Raw genomic sequence first — 14,518 nt, 5'->3', positions numbered from 1 at the left:
CAGGCCACCCTTTTAGCACTTTGCTTGGAAGTCTCTTTAGTTCAATTCAGTTCATCACTTATAAATTCTGCCTTTCACATAACTATAAGATAAAATTCTACTAAGTTTTCTACCACTATGTAACAAGAATCCCCTTTCATCCATTTTCAATAATGTTTCTCACTTCCTTCTCACACCTCACCAATAGCACTCAGTATTCCTATTTCTACCAACAGTCTATCTATAATGCCTTCAGTATTCTGTAGGATTATATAGGTTTTATCTACCATGCTCCTCACCTCCTTCTGAGCTCTCATCTGCAGAACCTTTAATATCTAAATTTTTACTAACAACCCTTCCAAGGTAATAAGGTAGTCTGGGCTTTTTCTATTATGTTTCTCAACTTTTTCCAGCCTCTGCCCAGTGCCAACTTCCAAAACCACTTCCAAATTTGTAAGTATTTGTAATCAGAGTCACTCCATTTCTAGGTACTAAAATCCATATTAGTCTCCTATTGTGCTGTAACAAATTACTAAAAAATACAGTGGCCTAAAAAAACACCTACTTATTATCTTACAGTTCTGGAGATCAGAGGTTTGAAATGGATCTTACCAGGCTAAACTCAAGATGTTGACAGAGCAGTATTCTTTCTAGAGGCTTAAAGAAAGAATCTATTCCTAGTGTTTTCCCTGCTTCTTGAGGCAGCCCATATACCCAGGCAGCATGTTATAAAGCAGAGACTTTGCCGACAAAGGTCCATCTAGTCAAAGCTATGGTTTTTCTAGTAGTCATGTATGGATGTGAGAATTGGACTATAAAGAAAGCTCAGCACTGAAGAATTGATGCTTTTGAACTGTGGTGTTGGAAAAGACTCTTGAGAGTCCCTTGGACTGGCAAGGAGATCCAACCTGTCAATCCTAAAGGAAATCAGTCCTGAATATTCATTGGAAGGACTGATGCTGAAGCTGAAACTCCAATACTTTGGCCACCTGATGCAAAGAACTGGCTCATTGGAAAAGACCCTGATGCTGGGGAAGATTGAAGGCAGGAGGAGAAGGGGATGGCAAAGGATGAGATGATTGGATGGCAACACCAACTTGATGGACATGAGTTTGAGCAAGCTCTGGAAGTTGGTGAAGGACAGGGAAGCCTGGAGTGCTGCAGACCATGGAGCTGCAAAGAATCGGACACGACCAAGCGACTGAACTGAACTGAGGCTGCCCATAGTCCTAGCTCATGTTTGCATAACTCTTATCTCCACTTCCACTGTCACAGCATCTATGACTCTGACCTTCCTTTTTCCCTCTCATGAAAACCCTTGTGATTATATCAGACCCACTTAGATAATCCAGGGTAATCTTCATAATTTAAAATTCTTGGATTAATTACATTGCAAAGTATCATTTGCCACATAAGGTAAAATACCCACAAGTTCCAGGGGCTAGAATGTGGACATTATTAAGTGACATTATTTTAATGTAGACATTAGTCTACCTACTGCAAATTGTAGGAGTTGTTTCATTATTTTGGATACTAGAATGTAACAGATGTTTTTGTTGTTCAGTCACTAAATTGTGTCTGACTCTGCAACCCCATGGACTGTAGCATAGCAGGTTTCCCTGTCCTTTACTGTAGCCTGGAGTTTGCTCAAATTCATATCCATCTCATTCTCTGCAGCTATTTTTCCTTGCATCAAGGTCTTTTCCAGTGAATCAGCTCTTCGCATCAGGTGGTCAAAGTACTGGAGTTTCAGTTTCAGCATCATTCCTTCCAATGAATGTTCAGGACTGATTTCCTTTAGGATTGATTGCTTTGATCTCCTTCAAGTCCAAGGGACTGTCATGAGTCTTCTCCACCACCACAGTTTGAAAGCATCAATTCTTCAGCACCCAGCCTTCTTTATGGTTCAACTCTCACATTCGTACATGACTTCTGGGGGGAAAAAAAAATAGCTTTGACTATACAAACCTTTTTTAGAAAAGTGATGTCTCTGCTTTTTAATATACTGTCTAGGTTTGTCATAGTTTTCCTTCCAATGAGGAAGCATCTTTTAATTTCATGGCTGTAGTCACCATCCACAGTGATTTTGGAGCCAAAAAATATAAAATATGTCACTGCTTCCATTTTTTCCCCCTTCTATTTGCCACGAAGTAGTGGGACCCAATACCATGATCTTGGTTTTTTTAATGTTGAATTTTAGCCAGTGAAGAGTGAATTTTTCACTCTTCTCTTTCACCCTCATCAAGAGGCTCTTTAGTTCCTCTTCACTTTCTGCCATTAGAGTGGTATCATCTGCATATCTGGAGTTATTGATATCAGATGTACAATCTGCAAATATTTACTCCCATTATCTTGGTGGTATTTTTACTGTGGCATCCCTTGATGCCCAGAAGTTTTTAATTTTGATGAAGTCCAGTGTTTTTTTCCTTTAGGTTTTGAGCTTTCTAACAGTTTCGTAAGAAGTAGTACTATAAAAATGATATGGCATGTTTAAGTCTTTGATCCATTTGAGTTAATTTTTGTAAATTAGGCAGCAATCCTATGGTATTTCAATGTCCAGCATCATTTGCTAAATTCTCTGTTGAATTGTTAGTACCCTTGTCAAAAACCAATTGACTATAACTAACTGCATTTATTTTTAAACTCAATTTTGGATTCTCATTGATCTATATGACTCATTATTCCAGTACAAGACAGTTCCTGATTACTATAGCTTTGCAGCGTGTTTTCAAATCAGGAGATGTGATTTCACTGATATGTTCTTTTACAAAATTGTTTTCATTGTTCTGGATTCCTTGCATTTCCACATCGATTCTAGAATTAGCTCCTCAGTTTCTGCAAAAAAAAAAGGGCGGGGGGGGAGTTTGCTAAGATCTTAACAAGGATTGTATTGAATCTGTAGATCAATTTGGAAAATATCTTAACTATATAAAGTATTTCAATCCATGAACATGGGATGTTTTTCCATTTATTTTGGAACTCTTTAATTTCTTCCAACAATATTTTCTTTCACCAGTATGCAAGCTTTATAAACATGTTGATAAATTTATTCTTATGTATTTCATTCTTTGTAATGTAACTACAAGTGCAATTTGTTCATTTCCATATTATTCATTCCTAATATGTGAAACTACAATTGATTTTCATATATTGATTCTGCATCATGCAACCTTGCTGAACTCAATCATTAATATTAGATCTAGTGGGATATTTTTGTTTTTTATGTTGCTTTTTTTCCTTAGGATTTTCTATGTACAAGATCAAATCATTTGCAAATAGGTAGTTCTGTTTTTGTACTTCAATCTGAAGGAATTTTCTTTCTTTTCCTTGACTAAATTCCTGAGCTCAAGTCTCTATAATAATATTGAATTGAAGTAGCAAAAATGGACATCCTTGATTTGTACCTTATCTTACTGAGAAAGCTTTCCATCTGTCATGAATAAGTAGGTGTTGGCTGTGGGTGTTACACAGATGATCTTTATCATGTTGACAAAGTTTCCATCTATTCCTAGTTTAGGGTTTTCAATCATGAAAGGGTATTGAATTTTGTCAAATGGTTTTCAGAATTAATAAAGATTGTCTGTGGGGTTTGTCCTTGGTTTTCTTAATATGGTGTATTTCATTGATTGATTTTTAAATATTAATACAAATATACATTCTGGGAAAAATTTCCAGAAACTTATGGTTTCTAATTCTCTGTATATGTTGCTGGATAAAGTTAACTATAGTTTTTGTTAAGGGATCTTTATCTATGTTTGTAAGGGATATTGGTCTGTATTCTTTTCTTGTGATTTGTTTTGATATCAAGGTAATAATGGCCTTATAAAATGAGTTGGAAAGTGTGTTCTCCACTTTTATATTTTGGAACAGTTTATAAAGCATAGGTGTTCATTTTTCTTTAAATAGTTTTTAGAATTCAATGTAGGAGTCATCTGGTCTTGGACTTCTCTTTGTGGAAATGTTACTGATACTAATTCTACCACTTTACTTGTTATATATCTATTTACTTGTTATATATCTATTTTTTCTATATCTTTTTGAGTCAGGTTTTTTTTTTAACCTGGAGTATAATTGCTTTACAATATTGTGTTAGCTTCTTCTGTACAGCAAAGTGAATCAGCTATCTGTATACATATATTCCTTCCCTCATGAGCCTCCCTCCCACTGAGTCAGTTCTGATAGCTTGTGTTTTTCTAGAAATCTATCCATTTTAACTAGCTTTTCTAATATGTTGATATACAATTTTTCACAGTGTTTCCTTATCCTTATTGTTTGTTTGTTTGTTTCTTTAAAGTTTGTAACAATATATACCCTTGTTTCAATTTTAGTAATTTTGAGTTTTTTTTTTACTTTTTTCATTTAGTTCAGTTCAGTGCAGTCACTCAGTCGTGTCTGACTCTTTGCAACCCCATGAATTGCAGCATGCCAGGCCTCCCTGTCCATCACCATCCCGGAGTTCACCCAAATCAATGTCCATTGAGTCGGTGATGCCATCCAGCCATCTCATTCTATGTCATCCCCTTCTCTTCCTGTCCCCAATCCCTCCCAGCATCAGAGTCTTTTCCAGTGAGTCAACTCTTCACATGAAGTGGCCAAAGTATTGGAGTTTCAGCTTCAGCATCAGTCCTTCCAAAGAACACCTAGGACCGATCTCCTTTAGAATGGACTGGTTGGATCTCCTTGCAGCCCAGGGACTCTCAAGAGTCTTCTCCAACACCACAGCTCAAAAGGATCAATTCTTCAGGGCTCAGCTTTCTTCACAGTCCAACTCTCACATCCATACATGACCACTGGAAAAACCTTGATTAGATGGACCTTTGTTGGCAAAGTAATGTCTCTGCTTTTCAATATGCTGTCTAGGTTGGTCATAACTTTCTTTCCAAGGAGTAAGTGTCTTTTTTTTTTTTTTAAACTTTACAGTATTGTATTAGTTTTGCCATATATCAAAATGAGTAAGTGTCTTTTAATGTCATGGCTGCAATCACCATCTGAAGGGATTTTGGAGCCCCCCAAAATAAAGTCTGACACTGTTTCCACTGTTTCCCCATCTATTTCCCATGAAGTGCTGGGACCGGATGCCATGATATTCGTTTTCTGAACGTTGAGCTTGAAGCCAACTTTTTCACTCTCCTCTTTCACTTTCATCAAGAGGCTTTTCAGTTCCTCTTCACTTTCTGCCATAAGGGTGGTGTCATCTGCGTATCTGAGGTTATTGATTTTTCTCCCAGCAATCTTGATTCCAGCTTGTGCTTCTTCCAGCCCAGCATTTCTCATGATGTACTCTGCATAGAAGTTATATAAGCAGGGTGACAATATACAGTCTTGATGTACTCCTTTTCCTATTTGGAACAATTCTGTTGTTCCATGTCCAGTTCTAACTGTTGCCTCCTGACCTGCATACAGATTTCTCAAGAGGCAGGTCAGGTTGTCTGGTATTCCCATCTCTTTCAGAATTTTCCACAGTTTATTGTGATCCACACAGTCAAAGGCTTTGACATAGTCAATAAAGCAGAAATAGATGTTTTTATGGAACTCTCTTGCTTTTTCCATGATACAGCAGATGTTGGCAATTTGATCTCTGGTTCCTCTGCCTTTTCTAAAACCAGCTTGAACATCTGGAAGTTCACGGTTCACATATTGCTGAAGCCTGGCTTGGAGAATTTTGAGCATTACTTTACTAGCATGTGAGAGGAGTGCAATTGTGTGGTAGTTTGAGCATTCTTTGGCATTGCCTTTCTTTGGGATTGGAATGAAAACTGACCTTTTCCAGTCCTGTGGCCACTGCTGAGTTTTCCAAAGTTGCTGGCATATTGAGTGTAGCACTTTCAGAGCATCATCTTTCAGGATTTGAAATAGCTCAACTGGAATTCCATCACCTCCACTAGCTTTGTTCATAGCGATGCTTTCTAAGGCCCACTTGACTTCACATTCCAGGATATCTGGCTCTAGGTAAGTGATCACACCATCATGATTATCTGGGTCGTGAAGATCTTTTTTGTACAGTTCTTCTGTGTATTCTTGCCACCTCTTCTTAATATCTTCTGCTTCTGTTATGTCCATACCATTTCTGTCCTTTAATGAGCCCATCTTTGCATGAAATTTTCCCTTGGTATCTCTAATTTTCTTGAAGAAATCTCTAGTCTTTCCCATTCTCTTGTTTTCCTCTATTTCTTTGTATTGATTGCTGAGGAAGGCTTTCTTATCTCTCCTTGCTATTCTTTGGAACTTTTTCATTCGTGTATATACAAATTTATTTATCTTGGTTAATTTAGTTAAAGGTTTATAAATGTTGCTTATCTTTTCCAAGAATTAGCTTTGGGTTTGTAGATTTTTCTGCATCATTTTACTTGTTATTTATGGGTGTGATTAATCTCCACATATATGTGAATTTCTCAAATTTCCTTATGTTATTGTTTTCTAATATATTTCATAGTATTTTGAAAAGCATATTTTGTATAATGTCAGTCCTTCTAAATTTATTGAGATTTGTTTTATGGCCTAACATACGGTCTGTCCTACAAAATACTCTATGTGCACTAAGAAGAATGGACATTTTGCTGTTGTTGAAGAGTTCTATAGCTATGTGTTACATCCAGTTGTTTTACAGAATTGTTCAATCCTACTTTCTTATTGATGCTCTTTTTAACCATCTATTCATTAAAAGCAGGGTATTGAAGTCTCCCAATATTTTAGCCAAATTTTCTATTTTTCTCTTCAATTCTGTCAGTTTTTGCTTTACACATATTGAGGGCTTTGTTAAGTGCCTACACGTCTATTATGGTTATTATATTCTTGATGTATTGACTCTGACTTGTCCATATCAACACACTTTAGATACTAGAAGGTCTCTAGGCTCTTGACTAAACTATTTACTTTTATATACACACTGTCTTTAGGTCGAATAACCAGTTTTGTGACTTCAAATAACATCTATGTGGTGATAACATTCAGATTTCTATCCAGTTCCAGTCTCCCCACAGAATCCTCCCTCTTTCATTAAGTTTTGCATTCTTCATTTTATAAACATCCCACACACAGCAGGCTCAGAATAGAACTTATGACTCACTCACTACCAAAGCCACTTCTAACTTCTGTTCTTTCCCATCTCAGAAAATGTTACCAACATCCAATGATATATTCATGCTATAATTACATTGGTCCCTCTCTTTCCCTCTCACACTTTAGCCAATTCATCCGTAAGGTCAAACTTTAAAACACCCTGATAAATCTATGCTTTCTTCACCATCTCTATTGCCACTGTTCAATCTGAGCCACCATCATCTCCACTGCCACTTCCATTCTGCAATGTTCTCCTACCTGGTCTCACTGCTTCTGCACTGGCCCCTTCCCAGTCCAACTTCCCCATAGAAATAATTTCTGTCATAAATCAGACAACACAGTGTCTAGTTGCTTTGCACTTAGAATAAAATCTAACATCCTCATCAGGGCTTAAAAGTCTTTTCATGATTTAAGCATCAACTTTCTCAATTCTATCTCCTTCTACTCGCCACTCACCATAATTTTTTTCCCCAAACATGTGAATTTCTTTTTCATCTTAAATGTTTTGTATTTGCTGTTTTCTCTATCTTTTCCTGTCTACCTCTACCTCATCATTTCGTCTCAGAGTTAGAGTGACTTACCAGATAAAAGGTAGGAAAAACCCACAGACATTCACAAAAAAAGATTATAGTCACATTGTAAGTAAAGTTTGTGTAGATTAAGTATGGTTCTGCAGCAACCAGAATTTATAAACATGAAAGTATGAGGTTTAACCAGAATGGTATAAAGAAAAATGTGTTACTTGTTTAAAAATTTAGTGCAATTTTAGCAATGATCTTGCAATTTAAAATAAAGAAAGAAGAACTAAACTCCAACGGAGAAAAATTAAGAAAGAAAGTTGATAAAAATGGTAGGTATAAACATACTGGAAAATTCACAAGGATGTTGTAACCATCTCTGATATATTTTCAACTTTGAAGATGCTGCAGGTCAAAGACCCCGGGGTCATGATCTATTATTGCATTTATTAAAAGCATCTTATAAGTACACAGATCCTAAGAAAACAAAGGCAAAATCTAAAGGAATTTAAAGTAAAAATCTATGACATTAGGCACAAAGAACACACCTCCACATTCAAATGGGTTACAGATAAATCAACAAGAAACAGCATAATGGGGACTTCCTGGAGGTCCAGTGGTTAAGTGGTTAAAAGTCTGTGCTACCAATGCAGGGGAAACAGATTCAATCCTGGTCAAGGAACTAAGATCACATATGCCACATGGCCAAAAAATAAAACAACAACTATATGCATGTATATATACATCATATATATTTACATGTATATACGGAATCAGTTGGGAAGAAATATTTGTAATATATATAATAAAGAATATTTTAGAAAACAGCGTAATGGATGATGGGTAGAAATCTATCTGGGAGCTGTGAGATTAGAGACCAAAACGTCCTTTGCTTACTAAGATATTTGATGGTATTCAGGGAAAACTCGCTTGGAAAGGTAATACCTGCACTGAATCTTGAAGGGAACCATAACAATGTGTGGACCAGTCTGAAGTACTTTTGTAAGATTTGGTACCCACAGACATATATTCAAAATATTTAACGAACGGAAATATGTATATTGGACTTCTGTGGAGGTTCAGATGGTAAACAATCTGCTTGCAAGGCAGGAGACTCAGGTTTGACTCCTGGGTTGGGAAGATCCCTTGGAGAAGGGAATGGCAACCCTTTCCAGTATTCTTGCCTGGAGAATTCCATGGACAGAGGAGCCTGACAGGCTCCAGTCCACGGGGCCACAAAGAGTTGGACACGAATGAGTAGCTAACACTTTCATTAGTAAATATTCTATCTATTTTTATTTCCTAATATTGGAAACGATAATACAGAGTTGACCCATGAGCTGGACCTGGCCAATCAGATGCTCCTCACTCCTCCTCTGTCCTTGGAATATGCCCATCTTTTCCACCCTAGGAGCTGTTTCAAGGATACAGCCTTAGGAATAGAATGTCACTGAGACCACCTAGACTGCATATGTGACTGAACCTAGCCAATGCCTCTATATAAACTTGAAGATTCTGTCGGGTGGATGTGAGACCCACTCATCTTACAGCATCCAAAGACAAGTCTCTTACACAAGTAAGTTCCCTGTTTATCAAACCTGCTGCCTGCCAATTGTCAGTGATCTGCCTCCTTCCTTTGTCTCCCCCTGCCCTTCATGTGAAAGGCTGGTTTCAGATGACACACAGGTAGTTCCCAAGATTGCAAATTAGCACCTAATTCTTTTAATCTCAGCAACTAATTATCAATTTTTATAAGTTGTAGCATAAATCATTTGTCAATTCATTCTAAAAATGTACAAAATGATTGTTGGCATGATCATTCTGACATGATGAATGCTAGTTGTTAAAGCCATATTTTGACCCAGGAAACCACATCAAACTATCTCAATGACTTATTGAATCAGTAGTTATTAGATCACTGATAGTCACAAGAAGTCAATTTCCTTCTAAAATCAACAATATTCATTCTGCTGCTGCTGAATCCTCTCAGTTTCTGCTGAACCAATAGTAATTGGTCAAAGCAATAGCCCAATATAGGAAATGGGCTAAAATTTAAAATAAAATGTTGTCTTAGATTTGTTTAATATTTTCAATATCTTTATTATTGACTAAGTCATAAAAATCATTTATTGGAATGCCGTAGATATTGATAACTAGATCACATCTTATATTCCTGACCAGAGAGTGGTGGAGCTGTTTGATAATTCAGATCATCATCTATGGTCTCAAATTCTGGCTCTATGATAAAATAACTTTTTTCTTCTTCAGTTCCTTCCCCTGTAAAGGGGATAATGATGATAATTTTAATACTCTGCTGAGCTAATTATTCATTTAGAAAGTATATGTCCAGCATAGAGTAAGGGTATATAAGTGTTAACTCTCATTTTATTAATAAACTTCATATTTTTAATATTTATGGTAAGTCAGAATTTATGAGTTTTAATGAATTTCTCCTCTTAAATGGAGATGAGCGTCAACAGGATTGCTTAAAAGAAGAACCCAAAGCTTTAGCATGTCCTCGTCCCAAACCATAACCCAGGCACAGCCACACTTTCTGTCCTGGCCCAGAAGCATCCCCTTCCCCACACTGGTAGATTACAGGATATGTAGCTCGTGTCTCCACTGGCCTCTATGACTGCCTACTCAGTTGTTTCTTTGTCCATCCTTGGTTCTCTCAGAGCCAAAGTCTTTGTCTTGGTACTAAAATTGCTGTACCAAAAAAGGCCACGTTGAAGGAACATTTGGAAACAGTAGGCAGTAGAGAGTATCCATAAATGCAGGTGGCCAGATGGACAGAGTACACTCAGCACTGGGGTGCCAGTGATGCCACCAAGGGTGCCTTTTCTCTCACCAGGGAAGAATACACTTTAATTGGGGGCACCATTGGATTGCCTGGCAAACAGCGGCTGAGCTGATGCAAGGACTATGTCCTGGTGGTGCCCACCTGTGTCTCCATTAATCCAACAGGAATATGGGCAGAATTTGAGCAACACATAATGATCTGACTAGTCAACAGTGATGCCCAGGAAGTGGGGGAATCTGGAAGCTAAGTGACATTGTCAATGAACAATCAGAATAGACCCTAGTCATAGTGCTAGAGCAAGGACCTGACAGCCCCCAACTGTTCTGTCAGCAACCTTTAGTTACTATCTCATGAGGATGACTAGAGAGGCCAGAGGAGGAGCTAGGGTGGCTCTGGGCTGGGTTCTAGAGTTCTCTCATCCTTTAATATATCCAAGTCCATTTTGAATTTCAACCAGAGGGTGTTATGCTATGTGGTGTTTTCAATGTATTTGACCACAGAACTTTTTTAAAGAACATCTTTAGGAAATTCACTTCGTTAAACACTAATATAATGAAAAATTACAGATATTGGAGGTACTGGGGCCTTGAGTTCATTCCCAGATCCATCTGTTTGACCTTGGACACATTACTTAACCTCTCTAACCCTGATTTTCATGCAAAAGGGAAATAAGATCTACCTTATTACAGTGCAAAATCTGGAGAGAAAAGAAACTTTCAGAGACTGTGGCAGAGGAAGGCTTGCCATTCCCTATTTGGCTCACGTTCCCTCCTGGGCCTATACATCCTAGGCTTTCTTGCACTGTGTGAAGCCACATCCCTAGTTCTGGGTAGTGGGATTGGGGACCAGTGACAAACTCCACTTTCAGGCTTTGCCCATAAAAATCCCCCTATGAACAACACAGTGTCCCTCCTCTCTGTCTCTCTCTGTTTCTGTCTCTCTCTTCACCTACTGACTCAGTGGAGTGAATTCTAAAAGGGCAAGGCAGAAAGAAGAAGGAGCTTGTGGGGTCCCTGATTCACTTACTGAAATGGAACCCCTAAGGAAAGCCTCCTAGACACCGCATGAGCAAGAAACAAAGAGACATTGAGTTGAGTTACTGATGTTTTGAGAGGCTTTGTGATGTTGCTGTAGTATGGATGATATTCCTATAGTGCTCATGAAATGTCCAGAGCACATTGTCTGATAATGTGTACTAGCTGGTAGATGGTGGGGTTGTTGTTGACGATGAGGATGAGGATGAAGACGATGGTGCTGTGGTGACAGTAGTGAGGTCATAGCGGTGATGGTGGTGATAAGGAGGAGGATGTTGATGACGGTAACAGTGATGGTGCTGATGGTGCTGGTGATGTTGAGGAGGAGGAAGATGATAGTGATGGTGATGGTGGTGATGATGATGGTGATATCCATGGTGATGGTGGTGATGGAAATGATGATTAATGTTGCAGAAATATACTCAGAAAGGAACCATTCTTATGATTCCACTAAAATATCAATGAAGTAAAACTCCAGGTTCACTGATGTCTCAGAGTGGTTTTTTCTGTGGTGTGTGACTAGAAAGTGTTGCTTCACAGTCTCAGTTTGCTAGAGCTACCATAGCAAAGTACCACAGGCTGGATTGCTTGAACAACAGAAATTTATTTCTCACAGTTCTGGAGACTCGAAGTCCAAGACCAAAGCGCCAGCAGAGTTGGTTCCTCCAGTGGCCTCCCTTCTCGGCTTGCAGTGTGGCTTCACGAGGTCTTCCCTCTGTATGTATCTGGGTGTAAGTCTCTTCCTAGAAGGGCACCAGCCTTACTTGCTTAAGGCCCACCATAATGATTTCCTTTTAACTTTATTACCTCTTTATTAAAGACTCTCTGAATACAGTCACATGATGAGGTCCTGGGGGTTAGAACTTCAGCACAGAAAGGTTGCAGTGGGGACTGGGCAGAACACAGCCCATAACGATACCAACCTATGCTCTGGCTCCAAAGAGCTCAGGTAAAGAAAACCTGTTCAGATAAAACTGTATACTCTTTCTGGAATGTTGATCAAAACTAAGCTTGGTTTAAACTTATTATACACATGTCAATTTTACTCTCCTTTACCTGGAGATAGTGCTTTATTGTAGGACAATGGGAAAAGACAGTTATAGCAAATATAATTGGCTTTTCTCCCTGTTATTCAACTAAAATGCATGTGAGATATCATTTGAACGTAAAAGAAAGTGAATTTCAGACAGAATTCCTACTGAGCAGAAAGTAAAGCTAACTCCCAATTACAAATGGGATATCCTTTAATTGTTGATACACCACATGTGGAGGTACAGTAGGCACTTGTTCAAAGAAGCAAAGTATCTCTGGGATTCACACAGCCTTTTAGAAGCACATCTGGGAAGGGATTTTTAAAATATATTTTTCAGGTCCAAAAATGTTGGAAAGTCAGAAAACAGAATTGAAGGAATAATGGCATTTTTCACTGCTTTTAGAAATTGTGGTATTGTAGAAAAATCAACAAGGAGATTTTTATATTAATAGACTTTATTTTTAAGGCATCAGGAGGAATCTTCACAGAATGTAAAGTTAGTGCACGTATTGTTATAGCAAACACTCTCGTCATGATACAGTTTAATCAGAGACATCTTTATGTATCCAACCAGAGTGCAGCGAACTCACAGCAAAGTAGTCTTGAACTCATTGCTACCTGACCCCTTGAAAAATTTCACTTGGAAGAAAGACACATTTAGGAAGTGTTGCCTGAGGGTCTTGTGATCTTTTTGTTTCTCTCTTCTAGATATTCTTAAAGTAACCCTTGGTTTAAAACCAACAAGCAAAACCCCTTCTCACCTGGTCCAGTCCTTTCTCCCTCACCCTTTAAAGCCTAAGAGATGTTCAGTCCTCACTGAAGCATCCAGGCAGGCCTGGAACACCCTGGGGAGAAGTTCTAGAGTTTGAACCAACAATGCTACCCAACATTTATTAAGAGTATATTATTTGCTGAACACAGTTTTGACTTCATATAGTACAGGAGTATAAACATTTAAGGGGACAGTTTCTATATGTCTTGTTCACTGCTGTTTCTCCAGTCCATTTCACAAGAACTCAATAAATATCTCATTCACTTCTCAGAACAATTATTTGAGGTTATTACCTTCATCTCAGAGAAGACGAAAACAAGGCCCAGAGGTTGAGACTAGCGTGGGTTTCAGATCTAATAGGAGGCAGATGGGACCAAAGCCAGGTACAACATTGCCCTTAGTCATAAGCAAGAAAGAAGGGCTCATCCCCAGACCTCGCTCCACAGGGACCCCACACTTTATAGTGCTACCTTCTTCAAGAGTTTCTAAGTTCCTTCTGGTTCCTGGGACTGGCTGGGGTGGGAAGTGCCATCTGGGGATAACTCTAGCCTGGATTTGGACCTGCATGGGCTCTGATCCTATCTCTCTTTGGGAGAGACGTGCCTGACATACAGGACCCCCCACACACATGGGGTCAACCAGATGTTGCAGAGATCTCCAAAACCTTGTTCAAGTCAATCACAAACACCCAATGTGGTAAAGTCATGCCCTCCTACCTGAGTCATAAGTTGTGCAGGATGGGGGACAGAGGTTCCTTGCACAAACGGGACTTCTCTTCTTACTCTGCCCACAGGCCCCTCATCTCTGCTCCCTGTAACAGGCAGGTTTGTGGAAGGCACCAAGAAAGACATTTCATCTTAGTGACATAGTTATTACAGTCCAAAGACTTCAAAGAAGAGCTAATTTTCAACAAAGCACAGTTAACAACTGTAGACAGAGTTACTAGGAACTGATATTCCCAGGTGGTCCAGTGACCAGCATCAGGAGCAATGATGTCACTGGCATTCAGTAAATGGCCTGAGATACAACAACCGTGAGAGCTACATTTCTTGCTGTTTAGTCACTAAATCATGTCTGACTCTTTCGCAACCCCATGGACTGCAGCCCACCAGGGTGTTCTGCCTGTGGGATTTCCCAGGCAAGAATACTGGAGTGGGTTGCCATTTCTTTCTCCAGGGGATCTTCCCCAGGGATCAAATCCTTGTCCCCTTCTTGGCACGCAGATTCTTTACCAACAAGTCACCTGGGAAGCCTGAGATCAACATTCATTCATTATAAAAGCATTTCCCCAAAACCATAGTATTGTAAGTAATGGGGGGA

Source organism: Bos taurus, chromosome 2 (genome assembly GCF_002263795.3).
Source record: "Bos taurus isolate L1 Dominette 01449 registration number 42190680 breed Hereford chromosome 2, ARS-UCD2.0, whole genome shotgun sequence".
Lineage (NCBI taxonomy): Eukaryota > Metazoa > Chordata > Mammalia > Artiodactyla > Bovidae > Bos > Bos taurus.
This window is presented reverse-complemented; position numbering follows the sequence as displayed.